At 39.0% G+C, this 12,564-nt stretch overlaps 1 pseudogene; it reads right to left on the reverse strand.

Moving 5' to 3' along the window:
- Positions 1-830: 830 nt before the first annotated feature.
- Positions 831-1,941, reverse strand: LOC148673162 (uncharacterized; annotated as a pseudogene).
- Positions 1,942-12,564: the final 10,623 nt, after the last annotated feature.

The following is a 12,564-nucleotide window of genomic DNA, read 5'->3' on the forward strand; positions in this document are numbered from 1 at the left end:
CTGAACACCTCCAGTCTCATCAAGAAGGCACAACAGCAGCTGTACTTCCTGAGAAGGCTGAAGAAAATACACCTTCATCCACAGATCCTCACCACTTCTACAGATGTACGGTGGAGAGCATACTGACCAGCTGCATCACAGTCTGGTACGGCAACTGCACAGCATCCGACCGTAAGGCACTACAGTGGGTGGTCAAAACTGCCCAACACATCATCGGCAGTGCCTTACCATCCATCCAGGAAATATACAACACCAGGAGTCTGAAAAAAGCCACCAAAATTATGTCTGACCCCACTCAACCCAGTCATAACTTGTTTGTTCCCCTACCATCTGGCAGAAGGTTCCAAGTTGGTGACACCCCACTCCCTCCCATCATATTATGATCTCTCCTAATGTCTTCCTGTACCCAAAATGACTGTACTCCTACACCATTACACACACGTGAGCCGAAATTGTACTGTCCCCTCGATAGCCCAGTAAACTGTACCGGTCGTAATATTTAATATTTATTAATTAACCATACTATTTTTAACCATACTATTTTTGCACTGTTCCAAGAATTACCTTGCACTGTTTTTGTCCTGTTATATTTTCTCTGTTTGCGGAATTTTGCACAGTTTTGTTTACTTGATTACATGTTATTTATGTTATGTTATTACATGTTACTGTTATTGCTATTGTGTTACTATCTATTGTCTTACCTTCTGTCCTATTTATATACTGTACCTGAGTGACTAATGAGAAACACTTTTCATTATATTATGCACCTGTGTAAGTATAATGACAATAAATTTGAATTGATTTGAATTGTTTTGTTTCTGGACAGACTCTTAAACTAGAGTAAAAGAGTGCCTCCTTCTTCAAAGCATTTCATTGATCCGATCATGTATTCTTTTCCAATCGCACAAAGTAAGTTTTGGGAATCTCCGATTCACCATGTTACTAATGGTTTCCTGGAGATTGCACGGCAAGGCACTTTTGCCTCTGGACCCATCGAAATTTACTAATGTGGTCCACCCCCAGTAAATTTCAAAAGTTACAAGATTTCGAAACACAAGGGCGGCATAGCGGTCAGCTCTGGCTTTCCCGATCTGCAAGTACAATCCTCCCTCCTTCTCTTGACTAACGGGCAACAGTTGGATATCTGGGAGAACTGTATGTTGCACTGGCATCTGTGAATTCCACTGTGTAAACAGTGCTTCCAGAGGGGAGGTCGACAGCGGGGACAGCATCAGCCAATTCCTGGGCGGTGGTGAGCATAGAGGCCGGGATGGAGTGTCCTGAGGCGGTGTGTGCTCTGGGGGGGGCAGAGGGTTGTGTGGAGATACGCCTTCCACCAAGCACTGCAACCTGCACACCAGGGTGAGGCACTTATCGGGAGACGAAGGTCTGTTCAGAAACAGCTGCCCTAGCGTTTGACTCCCGGAACATACTGTCTCCGGCTTCTGCATCGTCAGGAGTGTCTCTCATCTCCCAATCCTCCCCAGCAATGAGTCGTACTGCTCCTGCTGCTGCAAAAAAGTCTCCACACAGGTGCTGCTTCTACAGGTTGGCAGCCTGGCCAGTGGCCGAAAGCAGAGACCCACAGCCTATGGCAAAATAACAGAATCCATGTAAGAAATAAAGTCACAGAGTAGTATTCATCAGTTGAAGAACAGATGTCAAAATAAACTTTTCTTTTCATCCGTCTAACCACTTTCTGTTTTACTGTCCTAGTAGCCTTCGAAGATCGTTTCGTGTGTGCAGTGTTTTCCTGCAGAACAGGCTGCGAAGAAATATTTATAATAGAATGTATAATTCAATACAGCAATAATACCTTGTAATATGCACTACAATCGCATATTTCAGATGAAGCCTGCTGTATTTGCTTACCCTTCGCACTTTGCATGCCGAGGCAGCTGAAGCACCATGTCTCTTCCTGTAAAAGGTCTTTGTCTCCATACTATGGTCGCTGTAGTGAAGGCTCGCAGATTTTTTTGTGATGGGAACTCAACCCAATCCCTTGGTGTATTTATATTAGATTCATTTTTTTTCCAATGAAAGACAGGTTCCTTTCGCCCAAGTCAGGAGACATTAGAAACTTGCCACACCCGGACTGTTACAGTAACGCATTAGCAAGTTAAAGCAATTCCATTGAAAAGCCGGGTGTGATAATTGTTTTCTTCCTTGATTCCCAAGGCAAGGCCGTTGGGCACAATGAATGTGAATTCTGTCTCACATTGCCAGATTGTGAAAAATAAAAGTATTTTATGAAACACACATTTGCAATTTTAATCAAGATGGGGGTAAGGGGGTCTTCTCTATGACACTCTCCCTTATAAAATTAACGTAAATCTACAGACATATTACAGTCATTTACAACAAAGACATATCATAAAACATTTACATATGTTGTTAAATTATTACTTTAAATATATACTTTAAGTTACTGTAAATATATTACTTTATTTTATATAGCACCTTTAAAAGTGGCATCTAAAAGCTGGCTGTCAAATTCTGAACGTAATGGAGATTTCTCAATGTGGATTTAAATAACCCAGTAAACAGGATGTGCACATACATTAATTCTATTGAAAAAAGTCTTTCTTGATTTCTCTAGTTCCTAGTTTCTCTATGTTCACTTTAAAATAAACTTTTATTCCACAATGCCGTGTATTACATGGCCAGTAGGGAAACAAAACAATGGAAAAGCTACTGTCTTGTCAGAAGCTAGTAGCAATCTGGTATCCAGTGTTCTTTAGACTTCTTTAAGATTAAATTCTGATATTATTCTCTCTCTTATTATCAACACTTGTTCAATTGTGGTTCTTTTGATTTCACGGAGGGGTTCTCAGATAGTTGGGCATTCAGGTAGATTGCCAGGTGAAAGGATTAGTAAATATATTTTGTTAAAGCAAGTCAGTTTTTAGCGAAACATAAAAGACATATTGTGGCATTATTATATAGGACGGAAACAGTGACTCAGACACTCGTTGAATGAAAAGGGGCACTTTATTTTTCGGTATAGCTGGTATTGCACCCAAACAAACGCAAACGCGTTTTTATAAAATGCCTTGAGTGCCTACCTCCTAGAGTTATGAAAAAACTTGCTGTGTCATTTTTAAGCCATTTTTTTACCATGATCGAATATTCTTTTGTTCATATCTTCGGGAGGGAAACACAGAAAGCCTTCAAACCAAATGCATTTTAAAGACCACGACTTGTGAAAATCTTCACAGCTTGCACATAAAACTAAGAGTGAGCCAATTCTCTTAGCCCAGGAATAAAGCTTTGTTTGATTTCTGAAACCCTTTCTTTATGTCCTGTTTCATTCAGGTAAGGGTCAACTATATACACGATACTGCTGACAGCAGGAAAATTCCTTTACTTGACTCAGCAACATCTTAAAAACAGAACCCATGGTGTTACAACCGATTTTTTTACACAGAAGACTGACAGCTTTGCGCTGTGAATCTGTTTTTCTAAGAAAACATGTCCATGGGGGAAGGTGGAGTGTCTTTGATTGGATTGCCCTATTGTACTTTGAAAATACCTGTGAAACCGGTTTGTTAACAAACAATGTAGACACAAAGACTCAGACAGTGGAGCGAAATTCAGGTGGGGGAGGGGAAGAGAGAGAGAGCAAAAACCGCGCAGCACCAGACAAATGCACAATATTAATGTAGGGCTTTCAGGCTCACGTGGATTTGCACTCTGCTGTGTACATACAGTACGAACATGTTGTGATATTTAGAAATATAAAAAAGTCAATTGTATCCATAATTTTGCTATTGCTATTTTAGTTTTTCAAAGAAATGTTTGTTTAAAGAAAACTCGTGGCGATAGCTGGATTTGAACACCGCAGCGTACCCCGCTTGTTTTGAATGGCTGCATCTGTAAATTGACATGAAAATATTTTATTTTTTCATTGACAAAGTCATTGCCCTGTTTTTTGTCTATCACTTAATAAAAAGGTTGATGTACCATCGGCTTGTACCATCTGTATGCCTGCCGTTCGTTACAATATTAATAATGAATGACCATGGAAAATCTGTAAACTGAAGAGTTAGAGAAGACATGTTGAGCCTTGTCTTTTCAGCTTTGAATTTAACCTTTACAGGAATCTTTTTGCCTATATTGTTTACATAGCCGGATGAGTAAAAATAGATTGGATTAATAACTGGAGTAAGAAAAAATATTTCACACATACTTTGAAACCATACAGCTTTGGAACAGCATGCAGCAAGACCCAGCTGGGGTGGGAGGTGGTATTTTGATTTTCCTGTGCGAACCGTATTCTCTACAATACTATAATGAGTCCCTGAGGCATACTGTTCAAATTTCAGAATTATAAAAAAATAAACCTTTGTTGAGTTTGCACGAGAGACAAAAGGTACCCTTTGAGAACTGGTAAGGGAAGTCATGTACTGCTTGCAAAGTAGCAGATTTTGACAAACAGCTAATTTTGCTTGAAGAATTTAAAATCTGTCTCTACTGTAGCTTTATTTAATTGAGTGTTTTTAATATTTGTAAATCGCTATTCTGCAAGTACATTTTGTATTCAGTTTGCTTCTGTCAATTGGTGGGCAAACGTTTAAGGTGCAAAATCCACAAGGAGTGTATCTTTAAAGCAGAGAAGATCGCACCAAACTTTTTCAGCTCTGTATGTCACTTAAGCCATTCCTCTTTGACACTTTCTTTAGTTATAGAGGTGGGAAGATGCCTCTCCCTTCCCCCTTCCCTCTCCTGCCTGACCTGAGATAGAGTAGGGAGAGACAGAAAAAAAGTCAACCCTGGTTTTTTGATAGTCAGATTTAACATACAGATGCAGCCATTCAAAATGGGTGGGGTATTTTGCGGTATACCCTGGTGGGCGTGTCGCAGTATCACGCAGTATCACGGGGTTAATCGCGTCATTTGACGTCATGCCGGAAAGTATCCGGCATCACCTTGTAAAACCGCCAGGAGGAGCCAATAAAGCTTAACCTCTCATGTACAGCATTTGAGCTTTTAAATTTAAACTGTATATTACAGCATGTTAATCATCAGTCATTAAAATGTTGGTATATTTTATGAAAGCAAGATTGCTCAGTTGGACAAAAGTACACAACCTACCTTTATCAGAAATATTTATGCATCAAAGCCTTTACCGAAGATATTACTAATGGTATTAATAAGGAATGACTTTGGACAAACTGTAAACTCAAAGCATAATTTCTTTAGCACATTTGTACAAGCACTTGGAATCTGTCCAAGCCCTACTTTGTCAGGCATTTTCTTTTACTTCAACGGACATAAAAACTCCCTTGCTTTTAACAGGGCGTTTCATAATTTCTAACTACGAAAATTATTTAAACTGTGACACTTATCATTCAACTAGAGCTCAAAATATCATAAGGATCCTCAAGAGCACAGCAAAGACTGTATTAAAAGATACTTGTATCAGATACATGAGAATCCAGGCTTTTTTATCAACGCTTTCTTTTCCGTATACCAGATATTATGGAACCACTTCAGAAGGGTGTCAACCAGAGAATTCCAGGAATCGGTACTTTAAAGAAAAAATACACACCGGTATTCCATTTCTCCCTAAACATTTTAAGCATCGAAGTATTTAACTAACGTGAAATAGCGTGTAAGAAAGTGGTAGTTTTAAGCTTTTCTGCTAATATAATATGGAATCGCGTATCTAAAGAAATTAATAACGATATGATTATATTTGTGTACTGTGACAGGGCTGTGTAGGGCTGTTTCGCCTCTCTCTTCATGTGACTTCCCTAGTAGTCCACTGGTTTACATGCCTGATTACTAACCTACAGGATGTGTGTTCAAATCCAGCTGGTGCTGTGACTTTTCTTTTAACAAACATTTCTTCGAAAAAATAGAATAGCAATATTATGGACAATCAATTGACTTTTATATTTCTAAATATCACAACATGATCGAATCTAAGTCATTTTTGATAACCATGAATAGTCACCTTCTTACCTTCTGACAACGGTCCCTGCTTCTGCTTCCTGCTTCTATTGTGTGTGTGTGTGTGGGGGGGGGATCTCTTCAGATCTCCCTTCAGATTTAAAAGGTTATTAATCATATTTTCGGTGTCGCATCTTACCAGTGCAGCTGATCTTTTGCTGCCTGGGTGGGTCAACTATCACAAAGCTTTAGAGAACCTAAAATTTCTATTATCAACAAATTGTAAATTTGTAGTAGAGTAATTTTTTATAGAGAAATGGAGGCTGTACAGTATGCGTTACAATATAAACATCTATATTGATTTAAATCGAGTTTTGATTTAAATCGAGTTTTGATTTAAATCGCAAACGCGTGTTTTTTTTAATCATAATCAGACAAATGCAACATAAATTGAAACAGTATCTTTGTCTTCTAAGTATCTTAATAAACTTTCAGCATAGCTTTCTCCCCGTTTAGATTTATTTTTCTTGGGATTTTGGGATCAAACGTGGAAGGATTAGATTGTAATCGTTTTTTTTATTTTTCAAATACGTTTTAGAAAAGTGTAATCTATACTAAAAAGCTGTTCACCACTTGCTATACAGATACATATTGTAATACTTTCGGGTTTGGATAAGACGGACACAAGAACTCAGACTTGCGGAGTTAAAGCAAGTTAAAGCCTTTATTTTTCTTCTACGTCACCACCTGCTAGCCCGGCTCTCCCGCCCCCCCGCCTGCCAATAGCGCGAGCCAACACACCGCCCGCGCGAGAGAGAAAAGAGAGAGAGAGAGTAAGACCAAGGGGTGCAGAAGCAGGGAACTATTTACAAGGAAAACGGATACCTACCCAGACTGTATGCCCACTTCACTGTGGGACAGCCGCACTGGTCGGCGGCCTTCCTAAACCCCGCCCTGACCACTTTCACTCCTGTCCTGCTCTTCCCCGCACACCCCAGCCGGGCGCTCTAAGGCCTCTGCCCGGGGCGAATGTATATTTAGATATTTACACCCGGCGCGGCACCGAGAGAGCGTCTGCATTTATAACTTAGTTTTTAAAATAAGTCAAGCAATATGAAGCATCTCCTTTTACTTTTAAGTCCCTAAAATACATTGAGCACAGCTTTCTCACCACTTAGATTACTTTTTGATAGCATCCTTACACAAAGCAGAAACTTCTGGTATTTTCAGATGTCATACAGTATAAGTGGAAAGATTACAGATTTTAATCGTCTTTAATTTTGTTACGTTATACGTTTTAGGAACGTTTCAGCTATACAAACACCACAAAACTATTCTCGATTGTATTTCTGAATGTTATGTGACACCAACAGTAGTTCACTGCTTTAAATACATCGAATTAAGAAAGTTAGGTGTAGCACTTTAGATCTTTTTTTCTGAACCAGGGAAAATCTGATCACGTTTCTCTATAACAATAATAAAAAACTTTATTTTACATATCACCTTTAAAAGTGGTATCTCAAAGCAATACAGTAGATGTAAACCACAGATTACAAAGTAAATACCCAGACAAACACAAACGCGTTTTTAATAAAATGCTTTTATTCATTCAGCAGAGAGAGAGAGATATCCAACAGAGAGAGACACACACAGGTTTTCATTGACAAAAAGTAATTGTTTTTTCTTCTCTAACAGGAATGTTTTGTTTGTGGACAGAATGTCCACAAACGTGAGACTGTCTTTCTCAGACTCACATTCCCGAATGTCCCCCGACCCGTTCAACAATCCTAGGAAGAACACGAAACAGCCTGTTAATAAAATTGTTACAATTTTGTTCGGTCAGTTCTTCCTCCCAGAATTTATAGATCACATCGATCAGTTCCTGCTTTGTGACAGGCTTAGCAGTTTTCTGAACGTAGTCTTTCAGCGAATGCCAAACCATCTCTACCGGATTTAGATCTGGGGATTCGGCTGGAGTTTTCACCCAGTTCACTCCTTCTGCTACAAGCCTCGCCCTTGCTGCTGTGTGTTTCTGATCGTTGTCTTGAAAGAGACGGTGCCTTGATCCAAAGTGCTCCCTGATATATGGGGCGGCATGCTGTGTGACCACGACTTCCTCGAAGAATTCATGGTCCATAATTCCTTAAAAAATAAGAAGTGGTCCCGGGCCTCATCTAGATATACCCCCCCAGACGTGAACCTTCAGTGGATGTTTGTGCTTTGGCTTGTCCACATATCTCCCCTTTTTGCAAAATGACATTGTTGAAAACTGTTCCAGACCCACTGTTGTTTTGTCGGTGAAAAGTACATCCTGAAATGCCTCCCCCTGTTCAATCCATTGGAGCACTTGTTTGAGTCTTTCCTCTTTGTTTTTTAGCCTTATCATGGGGCATGTGTTGGTTTTTCTGTATCTCCATCCAAGCCTCCTGCGCACTCTTCTTATCAATGTCGGACTAACAGTCGCACCGAGGTCAGCCCATAGCCGTCTTTGGACTTGCATCCCCGGTAGCTCATAATTTTCATCAGTCAGTTTGTCGATAGCTCGCACAATAGGACTTGAAAAAAAAGAGATCAACAGTTAGTTTTAAAAATAATGTGCGTAGTTGTATTTACATGCAACAAAAGTATTTTTAGAAAGTTATTTACCTTTGAATCGTCCTCGGTTTAGATTCTCTTTGCCTCCTCTCCCCTTTATAATGTCGTCTCACTGTGCTTTCAGAAACGAAGATGTCCATCGAAGCCAAATGCTGTACAATATCCCATGTTGACTTCCCATTTCTTTTCATCTTCATTATTTGGTGTGAGAGAGTCTTCGTGATTTTGGCCATTGTCCGTCTCCTTACCAAAGCGATACAGTGGTGAAGCTTGAATTCTGTACCTATATACTGTATGGTATTGTACAGATAAAACTTACACCATACCGATGAGCTAATACCAGGGAAAGACACTCCTATTTTATTTAAAACACAATACGCCAGGAAATCTGTCTGATGCATTAGCAAGTTAAAACAATTGCGTTGAAAACCTGGGCGTAACAGCTGTCCCTTTTTCTGATCACTCGCTCTCTGGATACATGTCTCACCTGTCCTGTTCTTTGTTTTCCTAATTTGCTGATTATGCCTGCTGCGATCCACTCCTACTCTCACACCTAAAGAAGACTATTTTAAATTTCTTGGCGCGGTTCATTGTGCAATTAACCCTTGTATGTGGTGTCCTTAAGGTGATATCACATAAAGGTGATATGTAAAATAATGTTTTTTATTATTGTTATAGAGCAGTGGTTCTCAAACTTTTTGGACCAAGTACCACCCCTAATCCAACCAAAGCATCCAAGTACCACCTACAAGTCACCTTCTCATAGGAACCCCAGAAATTATCAATGACCAACATGAGCGCATGTGCACACACACTCACACACACACATATAATAAATATTATAATAATAAACTTTGTTTGATATATTAAAATGTGGCTTCTCAAAGTGTTTTACAGAAAAAGCACCATTTCAGTGAGAGGGGTGAGGCTGTTTAGTTGAGCAAAGCAGATGTGAATTAATTTTTCGAGCCTTGATACAATTCACAGCAGTCTAGCAGATTTTAAATTGTCAGGCATTTTCTTGACGGCAAAGGTCTCGTGGTGGATGTTGCAATGAAACCATTAATTTCTGGAGCAACCTCTCTAATTCGTGCAACTACACCGCTGTGTCGGCTTGTCATTTCTCTAGCACCGTCTGTACAAAATACAAACATTTTATCCAGTCGTTCTCGCACTTCGTATCCAGTGCCATTCTCTCCGATAAATTCATTCAGAAGCTGAAATACGTGCTCTCCTGTAGTTACTGTTAGTAGTGGTTTACAGAACAGAAAGTCCTCGTGGGACGTACCCTCAAACTCGTATCTTATGTAAATGAGCAAATTGGCCAAATCGACTACAGACTCATCTAATTGCAGTGAAAAACATCTGCTCATCTTAACGCGCGCTGTCAGCGTACTTTTGATATAATCCTTCATTTCAATAATTCTATGAATGACTGTGTCTTTCGGGGGGGGGGGGGCAGCAGCTTTTTCTCCACACATAATATTGTGGGGCTTACCTGCTTTAGCAATCTGCAAGCTTGCATTTTTCCACGTTTCCGTTTTTATTTCAGTGTTTATTTTAAGTATTTATTTCATGCGCATGGGAGAGAAACACAGAGACGCTCGGTGTATTTTTATCAAATTAACTTAGAACAGTTCTTAAATATTTTTCTGTTATTTTTCACGCTTTCCTGTGCTCACAAGATTACAAGCGTTCGTAGCACGCATTTCTATGCATTCCTGTGTTTGCAACGTTGGCATTGTTCCAAAATCACGCACATTCTCCTTTCTCCCTATTTGCTGGAGATACAGTAGCTTTTTTTAAATACAATTGGTCACTTGCGACCGTAGCACGCATTCCTATAGAGTGGTATAGAATTACAGAGTATCTCTTGTGTCCACTGAAGTATTAGCGCGCACTGTATCGTAGTACGTAGGCTGTGTATTCGACACGTATAAAAATACAAAATATGAAAACCCGTCCCGATTTTGTCAGTGCACACAACACAGTTCCAGGGTCATTTGGCGTACCACCTGGCGGCACGCCACGTACCACTGCCGGTACGCGTACCACAGTTTGAGAACCACTGTTATAGAGAAACATGATCAGATTTTCCCCGGTTCAGAAAAAAAAAGATCTAAAGTATACTAGTTTGTCACTAGTATACTTTGAATACAGTCTTTGCTGTGCTCTTCAGGATCCTTGTGATATTTCGAGCTCTGGTTGGATGATAAGTGTCGCAGTTTAAATCATTTTGTAGTTGGAAATTATGAAACGCTCTGTTAAAAGCAAGGGAGTTTTTGTGTCCATTACAGTAAAAGAAAATGCCTGACAGAGTAGGGCTTGGACAGATTCCAAGTGCATTTTTGCAATTTATATTGCATTGTGCATTGTGCTGCTGTAATACAGTTTAAAATAATTCAAAGTCTAAACAGTATCATCTTTATTTATAGGTTGCAATTTTAAAAAAGTCAAAAACCGCACTCAAAATGCAATTTAGAGCTTTCTGGCAAGAGGAGACACCCAAATTAATAATGTAACATGCCACTGTTTGTGCATGAACAAGGTTATACTGCTATTTCCTTAGATACGCGATAAAAAAAATGTTTTGAATCCCCGGCGGAACACATTCCATAAGAATCAGCGCTTTTATATATCGCTTTTAAAGGTAGCTTCTCAAAACGCTTTACAGGATAAAAACAACAATAACAGCAACAACAACATTGTATTCCATTGCACTTTGAAAACCAAGTAATAAACTAACTATATGTGCAAACGTTTTATGATATGTCGCTGTTGTGAATGTCTGTGGAGTGTATCTGTGAAGTGTATCTTATTTGCCTGTCTGTCCTGGCTGTGCTCTCTCGCTCGCCCTCCCCCCCTCTCTCCCTCAATTCAATTCAATTCAAGGTGCTTTATTAGCATGACAGATGGGTACAATCAGTGTTGGGTATTTACTTTGCTTTGAGATTCCACTTTTAAAGGTGATATATAAAATCAAGGCTTTAACTTGCTTTAACTCCGCAAGTCTGAGTTCTTGTGTCTGTCCTATCCGAACCCGAAAGTATTACAATATGTATCTTTATAGCAGGTGGTGTACAACTTTTTAGCATAGATTACACTTTTATAAAATGTATTTAAAAAATAAAAACAATTACAATCTAATCTTTCCACGTTTGATCCCAAGATCCCAAGAAAAATAAATCTAAACGGGGAGAAAGTTATGCTGAAAGTTTATTAAGCTACTTGGAAGACAAAGATATCAATTTATGTTGCATTTGTCTGATTGTGAATCAAAAAGCACATATATTTAAAGACGCGTTTACGATTTAAATCAAAACGCGATTTAAATCAATATAAATGTTTATATTGTAACGCATAGGTGACTATTCATTGTTATTAAAATGACTTAAATTCAATCATGTTGTGATATTTAGAAATATAAATTTGTTTGGTGCAAGTGAGGTTTTATTTAATCTCTGACCAAGGGAAACATTTCATTTTTTCAAAGAAATGTTTGTTAAAAAAAAGTCCTGGCTCCAGCAGGATTTGATCACAGAACATGTGACTTGGGAGTCAGGAACCTAACCCACAGCACCACCGGCAAGGTCACATGTAGAGTGCTGAAAAAGCACTACAGAAACATTATCAACAGACAATGTACAGCGTGTACTATTCTTGTGTTGCGGTACATGAATATAATTATATCGTTATTAATTTCTTTAGATGCGATTCCATATTATATTCCCTTTTAATCAAATTCTAAAAGTATGCTTGTTGACTCCGGTATCACGTTAGTTAAAGACTTCGATGCTTAAAATGTGTAGGGAGAAATGGAATACTGGTGTGTTTTTTTTCTTTAAAGTACCAAGACCAGCCATATACTGTATGTTTATGTTCCAAAATTAATATCATTTATGGCCTTCACACGCGTTACAGTATGCTCCTATTCTTTTTATGCTCAGCTACTAAGATTTCCCTTCAGTGGTAAAATTCCATATAAATATTCAATACTTAAACGGGCACAGTAAAGACATTTACTGTAAATCTTTCTACGACAGACCAACGGACCACGAGTACCCCTGTCGGTCA

Source organism: Lepisosteus platostomus, chromosome 4 (assembly GCF_059453375.1).
Source record: "Lepisosteus platostomus isolate fLepPlt1 chromosome 4, fLepPlt1.hap1, whole genome shotgun sequence".
Taxonomy (NCBI): Eukaryota; Metazoa; Chordata; class Actinopteri; order Semionotiformes; family Lepisosteidae; genus Lepisosteus; species Lepisosteus platostomus.